At 36.9% G+C, this 19,387-nt stretch overlaps 1 long non-coding RNA gene across 1 annotated transcript; it reads right to left on the bottom strand.

Annotated features, from left to right (window-relative positions):
* Positions 1-403: 403 nt before the first annotated feature.
* LOC119773053 lies at positions 404-19,027 on the bottom strand. Its single transcript, XR_005279335.1, has 2 exons — positions 18,814-19,027; positions 404-2,016 (listed from the first exon to the last, which is right to left on the bottom strand). It is a non-coding gene; the product is annotated as an uncharacterized LOC119773053 (long non-coding RNA).
* Between the last annotated feature and the right edge of the window lie 360 nt (positions 19,028-19,387).

Below are 19,387 nucleotides of genomic sequence, written 5' to 3'. Positions count from 1 at the left end.
GTACCTTGTCCATTTATAGGTGTTCGTCTTCTGTGACAAACTACAGTTTTGAGAAGGTTATAAAAGAAGAAAAAGTATTTCCACCAACAATTTTTTTTACGTGCCATAAACTATTACTTTGCAGAGTAGAAGACACAGAAAGGAAGAGATAAAGATAAATCAGAGTCATATGAAAGGAATGTGCTTACTGTAGGAACAGAAAAAAAACACCTGATTGAGCCCAAGAGGTGTATCATTCATCAATCTACTATTTGGCCAAGGGCTCGTTTTTTAATGAAATACATCTAAATGAAAGCAATCTTTGTTATTATTATCTAATATGGTAACTTAGGAAGTAAACTGCACTATTTTATATATTTCTTTAAAGATATATTCTATAAATTGCAAAGCCTCTCCTTAAATGTTTTTTTTTTTTTTTTTTTTAGAATTTTAGCTGAAATGTAAATATTTCTGCACTTTTCAGATTTGTGAGAACAGGAACGATAACCAGCAGATAAAAGTTATCTCCATAACGTTATTTTATCAGTTTCCTTTTTTTAATCAATTCAAATGTAATAACATAAATTACTTTATAATGTTGACAGTTAAGTCTTCAAAATCTGGAAATACATTTTAACTTATTATATTTATTCCCCACTATATCAATTCCAAAGATTACTTTTATAATTTTTATCGAACATTTCGAAAAACAACTGTTAGAATGTATATTTCTGACCTAACCTGCAGTAAACCGCTATTAATTATGCCGGTGAAACAAAGTGGTACTAAAATGCTCCTCTTCTTTTCTTGGAATTCATGACCCTGTTTCACTCCTATAGCTTAGCTGGGGGCACCCTGTTGTGCGTGAGTTTGCCCTCCACCCTGAAAAACTCTGTGAGCAGCTGTGTTTCTTTAGACCCAGACTGAGAGCTGGAGTTGCCTGCTAATACCTTGTTAGAGCCGTTTCAGTTGACGGGTCTTGGTGGGGTCACTGTCAATACTGCTTTAGTTCAAGGGCCTTGATCTGCTGTATGTTGGATAAAACTGGGTACTAGTGAGCAGGCTGTTGATTCTCTGCACTATTACTATTTTCACTTTTGCATTGCTCTAATGACAGCCATGTGCTTTGATAAATTTTGATCAATTTGTATTATTCTTGTACTATTTTAAATTAGTTTTGTTTTTATTCTCCTTGATTATAAATGTTTCCTTTTACATATAAATCAAACTTATGAATGCAGTTTTTGTTTTGCAAAAAAACACACAGGTGTTGAACAGCATATGGAGGCTGTGACCCAGCTTCCTAACACTCACTGACATTACTCCTAACATAAAACAGAACTCAACCTTTTGAACAACGTTTGCAGATTTTTCCAGGATGTTTCCGCTGTATGCTGTTTATAAGCATCAAACCAGTTTTATGTTCCCCCCCAGACACTCTCCTCATTACTCAAATCATCATGAACCTTCTCTTTCAAACTGACTTGAAAGAAAAAAAAAAAATGTTGCAATGTGATCATATGCATGGTGGTAATAAAGAAATATTCACAGAGCACCTTATTAACATAATGTCTCTTCTGTTTTTTTAAGTCATCGTAAAAATACTTGAAAATTACTGCTTGCAAAAATAGACAGTAAGCTTTTCCAATCATATTATCAATGTCCAGTGAAAACTGGCTGCATCTGGTATAGTTAGCTCTGTATTATTTGCCCTAGAAACAGAATAAGTAAATTAAAATCACCATCAATGGCTTGGCTCTGCTAGTCAGCCGGCCTAAAAAGGACTTCTACAGAATCTCTTGCTTATGTTGAATACAAATTGGGCTGTGTGGAAGCAAATCTTCATGAGAAACAATAAATATATGAAATCTTAAGGAGCACTCCCATTGCTCCTATTTAGACAATTTAGAAAAATAAATAAATGAATCATTAATGTTGCTCCAACGCAGATAAGCTTGTCAACTGTTGGAGAACTTGGAAATATTCAGTCAATCCCTCTGCAGCCTCCATTGTTTCCACTGTTCGTTCAGTTCCCGTCTAAAAAAAAACAAAACAAAAACAGAAGTCAAACAAAAGAGAGGGGAAAGTCTTGCCAGTTAGCAGCTAATGAGACAAGCTTCTGAGGATATCCAAAGCCACAACGTGTTAACGTTTAAAAAATCCCCTCCCCATCTCTCTACTCCCTATACCTCGGCCTCCCCCATCTGCCCTTGGACCCAGCCTTTTGTAAACTGGCGAGGGCACCACTGAGGCCCTCTGTGTGATTATTCACACATGGCTGTGGCCCTGGTGCTTTGAGCGCAGGCTGATCATGGGAGCCAGGAAAAAAAAAAGAGGATTTGTGTATGGATAATGTAAAAACACTCCAACTGACATTTAGCCAAGGTTTTCTTATTATTGCTATTAATATGTTTTTTGTTACTTTTTTGCTCGTCTGTTTTAACCTCTGAACAGACATTTTACCCTTTAAAGATGTACACCTACATTAATTTAAATTAATCTGTTTTTATTATTGCTTTCATTAAGTAAAACCAGGCAATGTGTGGGTGGGTCGTGTTTGGGAATTTGGTAAGAAAAACGCATCCAATAAGTGAAAAATAATATGGCAAGAGAAATAACAGCAATCCCAGTTGCCTTTGTCCTGCTTTTTCGAAAATGATTTCTGCCTTGGAAGTGAGAATAAAATATGCTTTTGTAATAGATCTTTGGACAGCCTTGAATGATTTGCCACCAGAGTTCTTTTCCGGACTCATTTTCTCCAGGGTGTGTATTGGAAATGTGTTCAGAATCTCAGCAGGGGGAAATTAAATGTTAAGCTGGTCTAGAAGTGTTGCAGTAAACACCGACTGGATCAGGGAATTACATTCAGTGTGACGTTTGGACTTAAAAAAGCTGATGCATGGAACAGAGCAGTGCAAATTCTACTTTCCAAAGGGACGTCTAATTGATTCTGTGCTACATTACTAGTTTTCACACAGATATGGACATCTCACTTCAGTATGTGGCGATTGCTAAGATACAGCTCTCACAGCATCTTGCTGAAAACCTTATTTCTTTGTTTTTAATTCTAAAATCTCAGTGTTGTCTTTGTAGACTGCACCGCAGTACAGAATGCAACCTTAACCTTGGCAAAAACCCCTGAGCAAAACCAGAAAATTGAATTGAAAGAGAAGTTTGTGAACAAAATAATCCAGGGCTCCACTTGATGTGTTATTTGTCAGGGGCAGTGCGTTTGTGCATGTTAACTAACTGTGCCACCGAACTTGGCCTGCATGTAATAGGGTTCCAGCACAAACATTTTCTCCAAGGGGCTTCAATTATTAATTCTCTCTGAACACATCCATAAATGAATAATGAAATAAATAATGAAAATGTTATTACTTTTGGCAGCTGGGTCATTTCCCGTTTTCCTGCTTATTCTTCCACTTGTTTCCTACTAATTAACTTTCCAAGGAGTTGTCCTCGTTTTTTGGGGGGAAAAAAGATAAATTAATCTGATCTCAGCTGTGGGCAAAGAAAACATCCAGAACATCACATAATTCTATCTATGTCTTTTTTTTTGTCATGGCAAGTAAAGGAAAAATGTAAATACAGTGCCTGGTAAAAGTATTCATTCCCTTTGAGATTGGCTGTATTTAATCCTAAAACAACCACAAAACTTGGTTTGTCTACCTGAATATTTTGTTTTTGATATGGAAATAGTAAATTGCACCTGAAGTTAAAGGAAAATGATGCTCAGATTAATTTAGTTAAATAAGATTATTAAAGCTTAACACTAGATCAAATCTTGTGAAAGCTAATGCATACAGATCATTCCAAGAATAAATCCGGCTGTTCTGTGAAGGCCTGGATCTTATCTATTTATTTGTATTATTCATTTTCTTTCTCCAAACAGTGTAAGGATACCAGAGGACAAAGCAAGTAGTGTGAATATAAAGTTGAGTAGATGTATAAAGTAGGATATAAATCACTTAAAGTTATGGCAGCATTTAATTTTCTTTTGGGAATGATAAACTATTTTTTGAATTAAACTGAACTGAATAACAATATATGCCTGTCAGTCCTTCTGGAAAAAGAAAGACAACTAACCATGCAAACAGAATGTTAAGTGGCAAAGCAGCCGACAGGCCTACAGTGAACCAGGAGGGACTTCAGGATTATCCATAGTAGCTATGGTGACAGAGTCCCTACAGAAACAGGTTAAGAAATCATTAGTCCTGCAGTTCAAAAATGCTGCTTCTGTGTTAGAAAAGTAAGATCAAAACAAAGCCAAACAAATTCTCCTTGACAGTCTAAAGCATACGGCTAATAGGGAATACAGCAAACATGGAAGACGGTGATCTGGTATTATGTAACTAAACTGATCTAACTTATCTGCATACAAGGAGCTATGAATGGCAGAAAATTAACACCAAAGACATACTGTGGTGGCAGCATCATGTGCTGGGACTGTTTTCTCTTTACCAAGGACAGAAAAGGCCAGAGTTAATGGGAAAATGAAAGGAGCTAAAAACACAAGACTTGAAAATTGATAGTCACAAGCACTCACAGTTTAAGCTTACAGACCTTGAGATTTTTGAACACAAAAGTGGGCAGTTTGCTAAACTGGCACACCCCAAAACATTTCCAGCTGGAAATGCAAGGCGGCTGAAGACATATGCATGATGGTTGCCACACTTCTTCAATTTGTATTTGTTTAAATAATGCAACACACTTCATTCAGTTTACAGGAATGTCACAAAAAAAAAATCCAGTAAAATATATGAAAGTCTTTGATTGCAATCTGACAAACTGCATTAAAGATAAAGTTGTACGGGTATTTTAGCAAATCAGCTGCATACATGTTTTTTTTAAATAGTTTAATCAAAGCAAGGCATAATAACACTACAGAAATGTCTTAACTATAACTGCTATCTGATACTCATTAATTAACACTCCAGTCTTGTGTGTGACAATAAAGTGAAAGAGGAAGTCCTTTTGGCAATGCCTAATTTAGCAAATCAAGGTTTCCTTCCTTGCTAGCCCTGATTCCCCTCATGGCCTTAAGATGCATGCCCTCTGCCCCATGCCATGCAGTTCAAAGCTTGTGTGCTGGGACAGAGGCTTGGCGATAAGTAGCCCTCATTTAATATGGATCTTTAAGAGGGCCATAACGCTAAAGCCTCAATGAAAGTGCTTCCCCCTCGTATCCCTCCGGCATTGCTACATCGATGGCTCTTCTCTCTCTCTCTCTCTCTCTCTCCCTCATTATAGTCACTGCAGCTCTGTTTTAAACTGCTCCTTCCTTCTTCCCTTCATTTTACTGTTAATTAGTTTGCTTTGTAATGTTAGACGGGCGGACAGAGCAACTTTGGGAGTGTTTGGCTGCCATCTGTGTGTGCATAGATCTAACCATGTACAGATGGCGAGTCCATATCGACAGGTTGCTCCTGGTGGGGAAAAAAGCAAACAGTTTTGGTTAAGATTTATGGCTAATCTTACAGGTGACTGTTTATGCTGTTATGATTAGTCATCTATCACAAAAAAGAAAATTCAAGGGAAGACTGTGAATATTCCATAAGTGAATTATATTCCATTAAAACTGAAATTTCCTTTCAAAGCTTTCAGGGGCTTCACCCAATTCAAAATTAGGTATAGAAAATGAAAAGGGAAGCAAATATATCTAATCTGTTTACCACACGATGTTATACAAATGCTCTGCAAACTTGGCCAAGTTTATGCAACATAAGAAATTAAGTGAATCAGAAAGTTGGAGAAGAAGTTAGATAACAAGGTTACAAAATTACAATATATATATATATATATATATATATATATATATATATATATATATATATATATATATATATATATACCTTATGCCTTTTTATCATGGCATCCCAAAATATTTGATTTTGTTTTCTTTGCTCTGCACTTTAAGTTTAAGTACACTTTAAGTTTGTGTAAATTAACAATGACAGATTTTTTGTATCTTATTTATAAATAAGGCTTATTTGTTAAGCTCTAAGCTGTTTAAGATGTTTCTAAGGAAGTAAAATGTTGAATGTTTTCTGTCAATAAAAGTATACAGTTGACAATTCACAATACATTATCTTCTGTTAATTTTAATACATATACATTTTTGTTAAGACTATTAAAATTGAATATATGATCTGATAAAAGGAAGGCTTCAGATAGACCCAGTGATCGGTTACTGGTGATCGGTGATCGGTATCAACCAATACTGCTTTCAGCAATCGGTGATCGGCCCCAAAAATCCTGATCGGAGCACCCTTAATATATATATATATATATATATATATATATATATATATATATATATATATATATATATATATATATATATATAATTTTTTTTTTTTATTTATTTTTATTATTATTATTATTTTTTTAATTTCATTGTATCAGTGATTTTTCTTCTGCATGTTTTGTCACTTACTTTGTATCCCCAAAAAGTACCTCTTGCTAGTGAGAACCTGACCCTGTCAGTTTCAGTTCAGTGCCTAATGCTTTCAGTTGGGTATTAATAACCCCCTCCCACAATTAAAAATGAGTTAGCCATGTTTTTAATGGCTTACTGCCATATGTTTGTGGTGATGTCTAGGAGAGAAAGTGAACCCACGTAAAACGTACAACGTTAAATTTCATTCTCTCTGTCTTTAATTGACATTTAATAAAAAAATAAATCAACATCATTGCGATAGAAACTGAAACTTTTAACTTGTATAGGATGGCTTTTCAACTCCCCTGATTAATCAAATTACACAACATCGCACAAAAAAGACATATTGTATGATTTTTGCATATAATTTTTTTTTTTTTTGCAGCACACCTTTGAATCTTCTTTATTTCATGTCTTTTATCAAAATATATTTGCCAATCTCTTTGACTGCAGATCTTTCTTGATTCCTTGTTATTTTTTTATGGATGGTTAATTGTTAATTGAAATCCTCGTTGTAAAAGGTAGGCTCTATCCGCTTAGGATAATTCCAGTTAACATAATTGATAACATGTTTTTGCTATTTCAATTAATGTAGATATTTGATCAATTTTCACTTTTGAAAACCACATATTTTTTCTTCTCTTGTCTTAATATGATTTATTTTCTCATATGTCACTTTAGATTTAAATATATTAATTCAAAATAATCTTAAAGCATACAAAACTTGCAGTGGAACACTATTATGCATTTCAGAATTGTGTGTGCAGCAGCAGAAAATAATGCCTGTTCACATCCATACTGCAGTTTTGTCAAATATGATCAAACGAAGCTTTATTAATTCATATAATATGTTGGCTGACACCTTCTTTATTACCAAAGTTGGAAAAAAGCTTGGGGTACAAGGTGTTGCAGTATGGCATTTTATTGCATCAGAGGAAAATCTATATTTTCAGTCAATCTGCTTACAAATATCACACCTTTATGCTTATCCCTCCTTATTTGCCAGTCTTTCATAATATGTTTATAAAATAGTTTGGTGATGACTACAAGCCTGTAAAGCAGTACAAGTGCAGCATTATCAATTAAAGCCCTTTTTGCGCTTTAAAAAAAACTGCCCAAGAAAGAAAAATACGATGGGGAAAAAATAACAGTCTATTGCTTTGTTCATTTCTTCCCATAGCTTTCTCTCTTTTCTACTCTCCCCAAGGTTCTATTAGGAAATAGATCCCAGGTGTTCGATAAGCCTGTAGTGGACATGACAGCAGTGCAATCAAGTGTATAAATTTAATTGCAGGCTCATTTTGTGCCGTTTATTAGCCGTTTAGGGGCACATCGCTCCACTTGAACCCTGTTATTGCCAGACAGAACAGCTGTTTTTGTTCTTTTTGTCCAATAGTATTTTTTTTTAAGTTAAATATGGCATACATATTAATCTATACTACATAAATATGCAGTATTTACTATGCGGTAAAAGGAAGTATTATGCAGTAAAAAGGAAAAATAAAACAGCTCAAATATGAGTAAAAAACATGTTTTTAAAGCTCATAGTCAAACAAAAAACTCCCAAATAGTGAAGCAAAAAAATATAAAAGCAAAAAAAAGAAAACTTGATTCCTCTATCCTCGATTTTTGTGGCCGGACCGTGCCACACATCAAGGGGCCCGGAAGACACACTCTCACTGGGTGAAACCTTCTTCTGGTGTGACACGCCATTAATAAAAAGCCCCCCGAAAAAGCTCAGCTAATTGTTACCATGCACTCGGCCTCACTGTTCCAATAAATCATCCCGCTAATTGCAACAAATTGTGGCCTGACATTAAGCTATGATTCCGAACCAGCAAATATTAATCAACATTGCAACTAGCCCCATAAAACACAGAGCCCCACCATTTCCCAGGCCTAATATATATCTACCATCTAACTCCCCCATTATTTATGGATTTTTCTTGTCCTCAGCATTTTAAGTGGAGCACGGTGAGTGACTGAGAAGCAATTTTGTTTATTCATTATATCAATGGATTAAAAAGCAGGTATATGTCACTTCAGTCAAATGACCAGCTTTAGACCTTGTTTTCCATCTTTGAAACATTGTACTGTCTTCTCTGATCATTACTCAGTTGCCTGTTGCAGAAAAATTACCATACGTAAACGTTCTGTATATCTTTGAATGTTGCTTTTCTTTCTCCTGTCTGTTTTTCAATATTGTTTACCAAGAGCTCATTAGTGCTTTGGCTTCTTAGGAAGAGCTCGGACTGTCGCCAAGCAGTCATATGATAGAGCATTTAACCTCCCATGCGATGTTTATTTCATGCAGACAAAAAGCTAGTTAAATCACTTTCTCCATAGTCTGACAGTCACCATAACTGTCAAAGCATATGATCTATTTGGCGGCCTGATGCATTACCACTGCTAATGTTTCGCCCCAGTTACTGTTCAAAAACAGCAACAGCATGTGTCTAAACTCTCCCTAATAGGTCTTCCCCCAGGTGTGCATCAGGAGCTAAAGATGTCAGGGTTAAAGGTCAGGATCTGATTTGTTATGTAGGAGTTCACGGGGAATTTTAAAGTGGACTGATCAATTCCACACCACCAGCGTGCACATAAATCAATTCCGTCATCTGGAGAGGAAGAATGCATATGTGCACGTGGATTGGTGGAATGTGCGGGTGCACATGCACGACTGGACTCGCAGAGGCGATAGCATAATTAATCATAAATCTCTTTTGGCACTGTGTGAGCATGTTTTTATCGCCTCGTCTTCGGTTATTAAATTTTCCCTCCCGTTTATCGCTCTGTTTTAAATTGTAGAGGCCCTGGCTGCCTTAGTAGACCACAGTAACTTGCCATACCATAGGGAAATACATGACTGTCCAAAGAAGAGGGGGAGCTTCCCTTAGACAATGTTAAGCATTGATGGGCTTATTACTGTGTTCTCTGATTTAGCTAGATGTGTTCAAGGATCCTTTCCGTGGTGAAAAAAGGTCAGCTGCTCTTAGATGTGCTCAACTAGAATACTAACACTGTCCTTATTCAAATGATCTGCTCCAGCGCTTATTAAATTGATGGTCCAGGCGCTCTAATTGAATAGTGTTGCAGTGCAGGAGAGGGACACAGCTGCAGTCACTGGTGAATTAGGTGCTTCTGAAGCAAAGTTCAAGCAGGAGCCCCCTTTGCTTTTGGGATGCATTTTTCCCAACAAATTAGCAGTCAGTGGTGCTACGCAATTAATTAGTGCAAACCAGGAAAAGCTTGTCCTTTAATAAGGTGCTTTTCTCTCACTTACACCTCTCCCACACACAGAAATATCGCTCCCCATCTTGCCATATCTTACTTCCTCTCTAATAGCTGTCTCCTGTTTTTTTTTTTTTTTCCCCCATTCTTCTTGTCTATATTTTCTAAAGATATCCTTTTCACTGAAGAGAAAAAAACTGATGGAATGGGTTCATAAAAGGTTGGCTTTAAAGCTATTTGATGTTTGTTTGTTTAATTAAAGTTCTTGTATCAGACTCTAATTCATCCTCAAGCTTGTGATTGATTAGTCACTTTTTGTGTATATCATTTTGGCTGTAACCGTGATCTGTTAATACTTTCCATTATATATCTCATTGGGGCTTTCTTAAAACACCATCTGAAAAATGACCAGCCACTTTGACATCTTTCAGTCAGGCTTCTGTGCTCACCATAGTTCAGAGACTCCCCTTGTCTAGGTGTTCAATGACGTCTGTATAACAGCAGACTGTGCAATAACCATAGTGTTGGACCTTAGTGCAGCATTCAACACTGTTGATCACTCTGTCTTATTAGAGTGCTTGGAAACCTTGGTTAGCCTTTCTGCTAAAGCAATGCAGTGGTTTAAATCCTACTTAAAGGACAAGGCCTTTCTGTGTCACTATCTTAATATCAAAGACCAAGAAATAGGATGTACTGTTCCCCAAGGGGTTCATCTTAGGTTCCCTCCTATTCAATATCTACATGCTCCCCCTAATGCCACCAGGTGACTATGAACTCATCCAAGCGCTGGGTAAATGCCAACATTTTTTTTTTTTTTTTGATTTTCTTTTTCCAGCTTTTCTTCATCTATATCCAAATAAAACCGAGATGATTATTTTTGGACCAAAGGAAGAGAGTTCAAAAGTTAGCACATAGTGTCAATTAATAGAGCCATAAAAACAAAAATCAGGTTTCGCAATGCAGTGATAGGAATCTTTTAATGGCACATAAAAGCCTTCTATAACTTTTATACACTTCTATAAGAAAACTTCCACGATTAAAGGAATAATATATCAGCAGAACAAAGAAAAATGAATTGATGTAGTCATCTTTAGTAGAACTGATTACTGCAACTTTGCCTGAAAGTTGATCAGACAGCTGCAGTTGATCCAGAGTGGTGCCGCCAGCGTTCTCATCAAAACCAGAAAAGGGACATCGCCTCGGGTCTAAAGTCATTACACTGGCTTCATGTATCTCAGAGAATAAACATTAAATAATTTCTGTTAGTTTATTGATCACAGAATAGATTTGTATCGAAATAATTTACAGAGTTGCTGTCAGTATATCAACTACTGCGACCTCTCAGGTCTTTTGTATGCATAGAACACAAACGAAACATGGGAAAAAACTTTTAGCTTTCCACTAAGCATCTTAACCCATATGGAATAAACTCCTTGAAAACTGCTAAAGTGCTGAAACCCTAAAATGCTTCAGATTGAGAAAAAAATGTATTTGTTTAGTGTAGCCTTTGACTATGCTATATAGACATTATTCTAAGGTTTTCAGTCCAAATTTAATTACATTTGTTTAGCAATCATTTTCTTAGATATATTATAATTTTATTTTATTAATTAAGTTTTATTCTCTTTAATTATTCATGTTTCCTTTTTGCCAATAAATATACTTTTTTTTCTTATGTACAGCAATGTAAATTGTCTTGCAAATGAAATGTGCAATTTAAATAAACTTGTCTTACCCTACCTTAACCTAGCTTTTCTGCTGCAGAAAACTAGTTTTAATAGTGAAGAGTTTTACATACTTTGTGAAAACTGAATATTCCATTTGGAGTTTAGTTTAGTTTTTCTCATAAAAAGGAAACCACTTCCAGCTAATATCTAGGTTATAGGTATGTGTTTTGAGCTCTAACTGCTAGAAAATATCTTTTCTATCTTGTTCTCACCGGTTGCAAGTTTAAAAAAACTATTTGAGTGAAGTTGTCATTTAATATTTTCCTATTTAAGGGGGATTTCTTTTCACCACTACAGCAAAACATATTACATATATATTTGTGCTTAAGCTTTCAATTCTTTGTTAATCCTTTGACACATACTGTAATACTATATAATTTTGCTGATGAAGGTTCTCAGTCATCCATGTCATAGTCATTCCATAAAAATTCAAAAAATATCCACTGGACTTGGTTTTCAAGATTTGAAGACGTTTCGCCACCTCTCCAGGAAGCTTTCTCAATTCAAATGTCTGGATCCGCAGTGAGTTTGAGTCTTATATAGACAAGCGATTCCAAGCGATACAAGGCGTTGTCTATATAAGACTCAAACTCACTGCGGATCCAGACATTTGAATTGAGAAAGCTTCCTGGAGAGGTGGCGAAACGTCTTCAAATCTTGAAAACCAAGTCCAGTGGATATTTTTTGAATTTTTACGGAACTATATAATGTTATTTTTTCCTCACGATGCCATCTTGTCTGTCAAAATTCACCAGTCCCTCCTACAACAATGATGATGCCACGCCAGTAATTTACAGAGGAAATTACTACTTAAACCTTGAAAAGTTCTTGAAGGATATACCTCCTATGTACACATTTTACACCAACATCAACAATTAATTTCTTAGACAAATCTTCTGTATGAATGCAATGATTACTGGATGTTTCCTTGGTGTTTATGTAAAATATATGTAATGTAAATCCATTTATTGTGTCAAAATAGGGTAATTCATTCTCTGCATTTAACCCTTCCCCTTGGGCAGCAGTGGGCTGCCACTGTGTGGCGCCTGGGGAGCAGTGTGGGGTTAAGGGTCTTGCTCAGGAATCCAGACTGCAGGCTGTGGGGATCCAACCGCGTACTTGCAGTCTTCTTTGGGCACAAGTCTACTGCTCTAACCCACTGGACCAACACTCCCTTATGTAAATGTATATGTAATAATTGTGCCCTAAGTGGACTTCTGTTTGAGTTTCTTTAATTTCCACTTTGATTTGTGTTATTCTGTGTTTCCTTGTTCAGTGGTTTGTCTTCCATTTTGAGTTATATTTAAGCAGTGTTGTAAGTTTTGAGTGCCAGTCTCCTTTCCCTTAGCTCGTTCTAGTTACTTCTGTCTTCACCTGCTCCCTATCAGATAATTGGTCCTCCCATTGTTTCAGTCTCCCACATGTACACCTCCTGTTCACTTACTTATAGCTAGTTTCTTGTTGTTACTTGGCTCCCCATTTGTGTTTTCCTCTGACATCTCCAGGTTTTTGGTTACATGTATTTTGGGTCTTGGATTTTGTTTCTGTTGCCTTTTTGATTTCATTAAACCAGTAAATTTATCTCAATATATAAACCTCTCACTCTTCCCGAAATGCAAATTAGAGTCCACCAACTTGAGGAGACAGTTTTTTTTTTGTCATGATGCTACAACAAAAGTAGTAAAATATTTTTGAAAAAGCTAACCTTTCATTAAATGGGCAGATTTACAAAATTCATATGTCAAATGAGTTCTGATGATGACATGATTATTATTGAAAGCATTAAAAAAACAAACATTATTTCATAGAACTTGTGAACATTACTCTTTGGTAACGACTCCAAATCAATGCCCTCTGTGAAGCTAGGCTTAATGCTGAACATGGAGTACATTGTGCCATAAATAAGGGTGATAGAGCTCAATCAGTGCTGACAGAGGTCTGTTTCCTCCTACTCAAACACACAAGCATGAAACCTGGCCCAGTGCCTGCTTATTACCTCCCTTTCTCGAGTAATAGACTCTAGTGAAGCCAGTCAGCATTGTTGTTTTGAGATTGATGTGACCTTGATACCATTTAGTGCAGTGATTTGTTTATTGGCACTTATTTTGATGTGTGTGGACGTAAGCCTTAAAAGCCAGAGCCAAACTCCATCATTCACACAAAGATGTGCACATATCCACACAGTAAAGAAGATAAACTTGGGAAAAAACAGCTAAAAAAATGAAAGGGAAGAAGACATAAAGGAGATAAAGTAGAAGAGATATACTCCTGGGGCAGATTACATAATACATCATTCACAAACCATTGTTGCCAATATGTCTTTTATACTCCTTAAATTGCTGTTGCCATCACAAGTCTCCCTCTGCGCTTTGACAAATGCATCACAATACACACAAACATATTGTATTCTCTCTCTGTACAGTTTGTGTACAGTTAGTGGAGTCTATCACATGCCTCCTGGGATGCTGTAGCGCGGAGAGAAAAGCTGGTGTCGAGCAAGAGTACTGTACGGTATTGATGGAGCTATGTTTCTGTTAGGCAGTGAAAACAAAGTCTCCCTGATGTGTAGGGGGATCAATAGATGGGGAGCGCTTCATTTCCTCGGGCTTCCACTGAAGAAACACTCACTGATGTGTCAGGGCTGCCGCAGCTGTTGCTTTGACACAGACGAGATACAAACCAGCGTACCGCACCGTTTGAGGATAGAGAAAGAGACACACACAAATATATGTACACACACACATTTTTGATGGGTGTATACAGACAATATGATGTGGGAAAAGGAAAGGTCAGTGTTGAGTCACATTGTGCTGCATAACAATAACAAGAAACAGACATGGGGTGACGTGAGAAGGTGGGTTTTACTAAAAGACGGGATATAACAAGACATAAGCCAGAGTGATTGGAAAGGGAATGGCCAATGCACAGGATGGAACGAGACACGTGATTGTGTGCTAAGGGAAGAGTTAGGTTGGCGCGTGGGGTAACACAAGCCAGAGCCTGGGGCGACCACAGAGAGTAGAGAGCCCAGCTGTCACCTCAGTCAGCCCCTTCTCTGGGGGCAACTGTCAATCAGCAGCCCCTTATATCACTCTGTCATTGAAGCTAATTGCTATCGTCACCCCAAGAGACCCAGAGGATGCCATAGCAAGTGCAATTGCCCTTTTGGAATGACAACACGGATTCCAAACGAGAGATAAAGGAGATGCAGCAGATCCAGAGAGGATAATCAAAGGTGGATCTGGTAGAGTTTTAATAAAGCTCTGCAAATATTAAAGGACGGATCACAAAAAAATTTTACTGAAACAGCACACGTCATGGCCCCACAGAGTAAATGCTGCGGGTATTTGTTGATTCGGCTAAGCAGGATCACTCAGCAACACATCTTTATGCATTGAGATACACAAAGACACACTCTCTCTTACATACTCTTACACAGAGTTTTTCACACATATGCACACAGCAATAGCCCTAATGAAAATAAGATGGATGCCTTGCGAGAGATGGTTGGTTGTGTTATTAATTGCTGTCTGTCCCCTCCTACTGATAATTATGGCCTGTATCCTGGAGAATTTGCTGGGAATAGATTTTATTTAGAAGGATTATGTATTGTCCTCTTCATTGGGGGAGTGGTGTGTTTAGAAAAGTGAGGGTTTAAATAATGGCCTGCGCAAGATAAGTCCTCACGTTAATTCCTCTGGTGCTTCTTCTTTTCGTGACACCTCATGAAGCACTGGTCTCACATTATGCAGATGTTTGCCCTGCAGACTCTGGGACCTCAGATGTGGGATTTATTTTAACTGTAGTTTTTGAAACTCGTTTTGAAAACAAATATAAAAAAGTATACCTTTGCACCTTTTCAAATTTCTTTTAGATTTTATTTCATTGACGTACACATATGGTCTTATTCAATACATTAGTGTACTCTTAAATTATTCAGTCATTTTAAAATGTGAAAAAATGTGTAGATTAATTTAATGATTTTTTTCAACCTTCTATTTCTACTCAATTTGTTTTTTTTTCTGTTTACTGTATTGCAATATTACATCAGACCCAAAAATAATATATTTAACATAGAAAAAACAGCATACTGAAAAAGCATAAAGTTTGTTATTTTCAGAATGTACTTTTAATCTGTAAAGAAAGCCTCATTGGAACACATATTTTAATTAATTCAACATGACTCTGTATACCTTTCAAAATAATGTCCTCTGATCATGTATGACCAAGACTGAGGAACAGAGGTCAGGGATAAAGTTGTGAAGATGTATAAAGCAGGATCACTTTGTAAGACATATTATCTTGTATTCAGATTTTATAGAGGACTTTTTAGTTTGTCATCCAAGAGTCTTAAACAACAGTAGAAGTGTACAGCTACCAAGAAAACAAATATTTTTGGCAAGCAGAACATTGATCCAAATAAGCAGGCAAGAAGTCCATACTAACACTGGGACAGCAGCAAAGATGAAACGGCTTAGGTTGGAGATTCTATTGGTCGGATAAATATCTGTTTTGGAAGAGTTGAAAGAAAGTCATGGTGCCACTGCTACCTGAACTCACAATCCTTGCAGTAAAACATATAGGTGGCCCAATTATGCTGTGGAGATATATGTGCTAACATGGTCATACCTTATGGAAATATGAATGAAAAATAAGATAATTCTGGAAGAAAACTGATTAGAGGCAGCAAAAACACTAAGTGGGAGAAGGTTCATCTTCCTATAGGACATTAGACCCTAAGTGTACGTGTACAGCCACATTTAGACTGAAGCTTATCAAATGGCTGGTCAAAGTAAAACCTTAACACAAATAATAAAGGACCTTAATTGTTGTTTATAGATTATCACCATCTGATTGGGCTTGAGCTATCTCACAAAAAGATTAGGAATATATCTTATGCATACTGTAAATTTGCCACTTTGGTCAATATATTTCAAAAGATCTGACTTTAGAATGCATAATTTTCTCTTAGTTTACATTTTATGCAGTGCAATTTGTTGGTCTGTCACATCCAAATCAAAAGAAATGCACTGAAGTTAGTAGTTGTTACTTATCAAAATGCGAGGACATTCTGCAAGGTGGTGTATGTTCATTTTTCTCTTTGGTATGGGATTTTAGTTTTCATTTTTATGTTTTATTGTCCCTCTAAGCTTTTTCACTAAGCTTCAGTGTATATTTTACAAGCCAACATTCAGTTGCATGATAACTGTTAAAAAAAAAACACATCCAGCTCTACTGCAATTTTTGCTGAAATAAAAAAATGATTCCTGTCAAAAAATACAGAGGAAAGAAAAGGAAAAATAACACCCACATGTGTTCCAGGATGGTTAGGTCTGCTGTGTTTTCTCATTTATTTCTGTAGCTTCTCTAGAGTGCAGAAGGACAGCATTATCATATGATAGCACAGCCAACCTAACCTCCAATCCCACTGCTCTCTTACAACATATAAATCAGGATGCTTGGTGTCATGGCGCCTGGAGGCGTGGCAGCTGCTGTGACATGGAGGATTCTGGTGTGGGTGTGAAATCACTTGACCTCCAGAATTAACCTTTCAGAGAGTGAACGGCGGCTTGCCTCTCCTCAGCAGGCTAGGAACAAAAGAGGCCTGGTATTGATTAAAATCCACAGCACATACTTGGTATTAAACACTGGCTTAGATGCCCATGTTCCCCAAACAACCCTTAACTCAATGTCCGTACTACTTTCCTCCACATGCACACGCACAAGATTCATAGATTTCTTTTTTCCTCTGCCAGTATCCCTGACTGGACATATATGGGCATAAAACATACAAAGCTACGGACTCAGAGGGCACAGGAGTAAGGCTGATAGTTGGTTTAGCTCAGGGTGGCAAGGGTCACAAGAAATGATACAGAAAGACAGAGCAGGGAAGGTCTGGGTCTCCGGGGTGATCAGTGTTTTGTCATCTGCAGTGATGTTTACTTTTTCTCAGTGCAGGTTCTCCTCCGTTTATCCCCTCCCTATTCTCTGGATCAATACTCTGCATCCACAAAGGTCTGGGATAAGGCATACAAGCATGTGAGTCAGTCAACACTTACTGAGCTAAAGGATATGGAGGCTGAAGTCTCCCAGGGTACAGCTCGTGTTCCATCACCTTTCCTCCCACTTTACTGAATCCATGTGGTGTCAGATGCTGCATTTATATAATGTAGGTAGAAGGGAGATTCATACAGCGTCCTTGGAAAGGTGTTCACAATCTCTTTTCTTTTTTAACTTTAAAATTATGGATTGTAGTATCATTTATTGGGTTATCATGTAATACACCAATACAAAGAGGTTCTTTGTAACAAGAAAGTGGAATAAAACGTATATGTTGTTTTCAAAGAAAAGTGCTTGTATCTAATAAGATCAAGACTGAATTTTGTGCCTGACAGCAAAACACAATGCTCTTAAATATCACAAAAGTCTTAAGATACAGTTCTAAGAGGGAAACATGGAAGTGACAGCATTATGCTGTGGGGATGCTTCTCCTCAACAGAGACAGGTGAGCTGATTAGAGTTGATTTATAGAGTGCAGGAAAATCCTTAACAAGGACATTTACTCTGAACATAAAGCAAGAACTGCCAATGAGTGAAATAATCTAGTTGAACTCCAGGCATAAATATAATGAGAATTAATGGCAAGGCTTTAACTATAACGTTTTTTGCAAACGTCATAGTATTTTGCAAAACATGCGTGCAGCCTATATATGTATCTATACATGTGCTAAAAAAATACCCCCAATGACTTCCACCTGTAATTAGAGCATTTCTTTTATTCCACAAGGTACTGAGTAAATTCAGCTGAAAACAAAAGCTTAACACACTTTTTATTATTTCATTTATGTTTTTTCATTATTAAAAATTTTAAAAACAATTTACCATAACATGTTTAGCAGAAACATTATTATTTTTGAATTGCTCTAAAATAGTTGTATAAACCCCAAAACCATAATGTACAGCAAACAATAAATAATGATGCATTTTACTAATATTATGGCATTTTAGATACTTAATCTATCTTTAAATGAAGTAATCAATAAATAGATTTTCTGGAATAAGGAATGATTTAATTTTTTGCATAGTAAATTGTAAAAAGGAGACAAATCAAAGATAATCTTTAAAAAGTTGAAATTCTACATAAATTTGACTGAGGTGTCTGGACCACCTGGAAAACATAAACTTCATTGTGAAATTTGCTTTCTGAATCCAAGATCTATCACATAAAAGCTGCAAAATAAACAAAACAAAAAAAAAGCCTTCCACCTCATGATGGTGAGCAGGTCTTGAACAATAAAACACATTCAGCTCCTCAGACAAGCTCCACTAGCCTCCCAGGCGCACTTCTCTCTGTAAGGCTGCCCTTTGATTATAAATGGTCCATCACAAGGCTATTAGTTCGTTTAAAGCCGATGGTAACTGTGCTCCACACACCTTAACCTCAGATGCAGGACGGGGGTCGCTTTTCACGGGGAACGCCAGCATCTGTTCCAGGAAATGCCCGTCTCGTTCAGGCCTAATTGTCGTTCCTCCATGAGAAGGCTGGTAAGTGAGAGCAGGATGGTAGGGTGGTGGTGGGGGCTGTCACGTTCCCGTCACATCCCAATGGTCCGGTAAATAGAGCGTGTGAGAGAACCCCCCTCCTCCTAAGTTACTGACGGACGAATGGCCTACCATCCCTCCCCTTTCCCTCCTCCATCCTCCATCCCCAACGATTCCTTAGCTCTCTCAGCCGCTTATTTATCTCTACTCTGTCATGTTATTCATATGACTAGAAAATAATTAATTGCTGCAGCCAGTGATGATTTATGATATGACTGACATAATTAATGATACACATCAATTTTTCTCCTTAATTGAAGGGGGCTGTAGTTATGGCACCAAGAAAGTCCATCTTCTTGAAAATCTGAAAAAAAAAAACTTTACACTAATTCACATCACCCTGAAATAACTTCCACCTCCCTTTAGACACTTGTTCTCATTCTATCAAATTCAAACTTCTTTTCTA

This window comes from Cyprinodon tularosa, unplaced genomic scaffold (genome assembly GCF_016077235.1).
Source record: "Cyprinodon tularosa strain WSP-4 unplaced genomic scaffold, ASM1607723v1 ctg74, whole genome shotgun sequence".
NCBI lineage: Eukaryota > Metazoa > Chordata > Actinopteri > Cyprinodontiformes > Cyprinodontidae > Cyprinodon > Cyprinodon tularosa.
The sequence above is the reverse complement of the archived record's forward strand: the minus strand, read 5'-3'. Positions and strand labels throughout refer to the sequence as shown.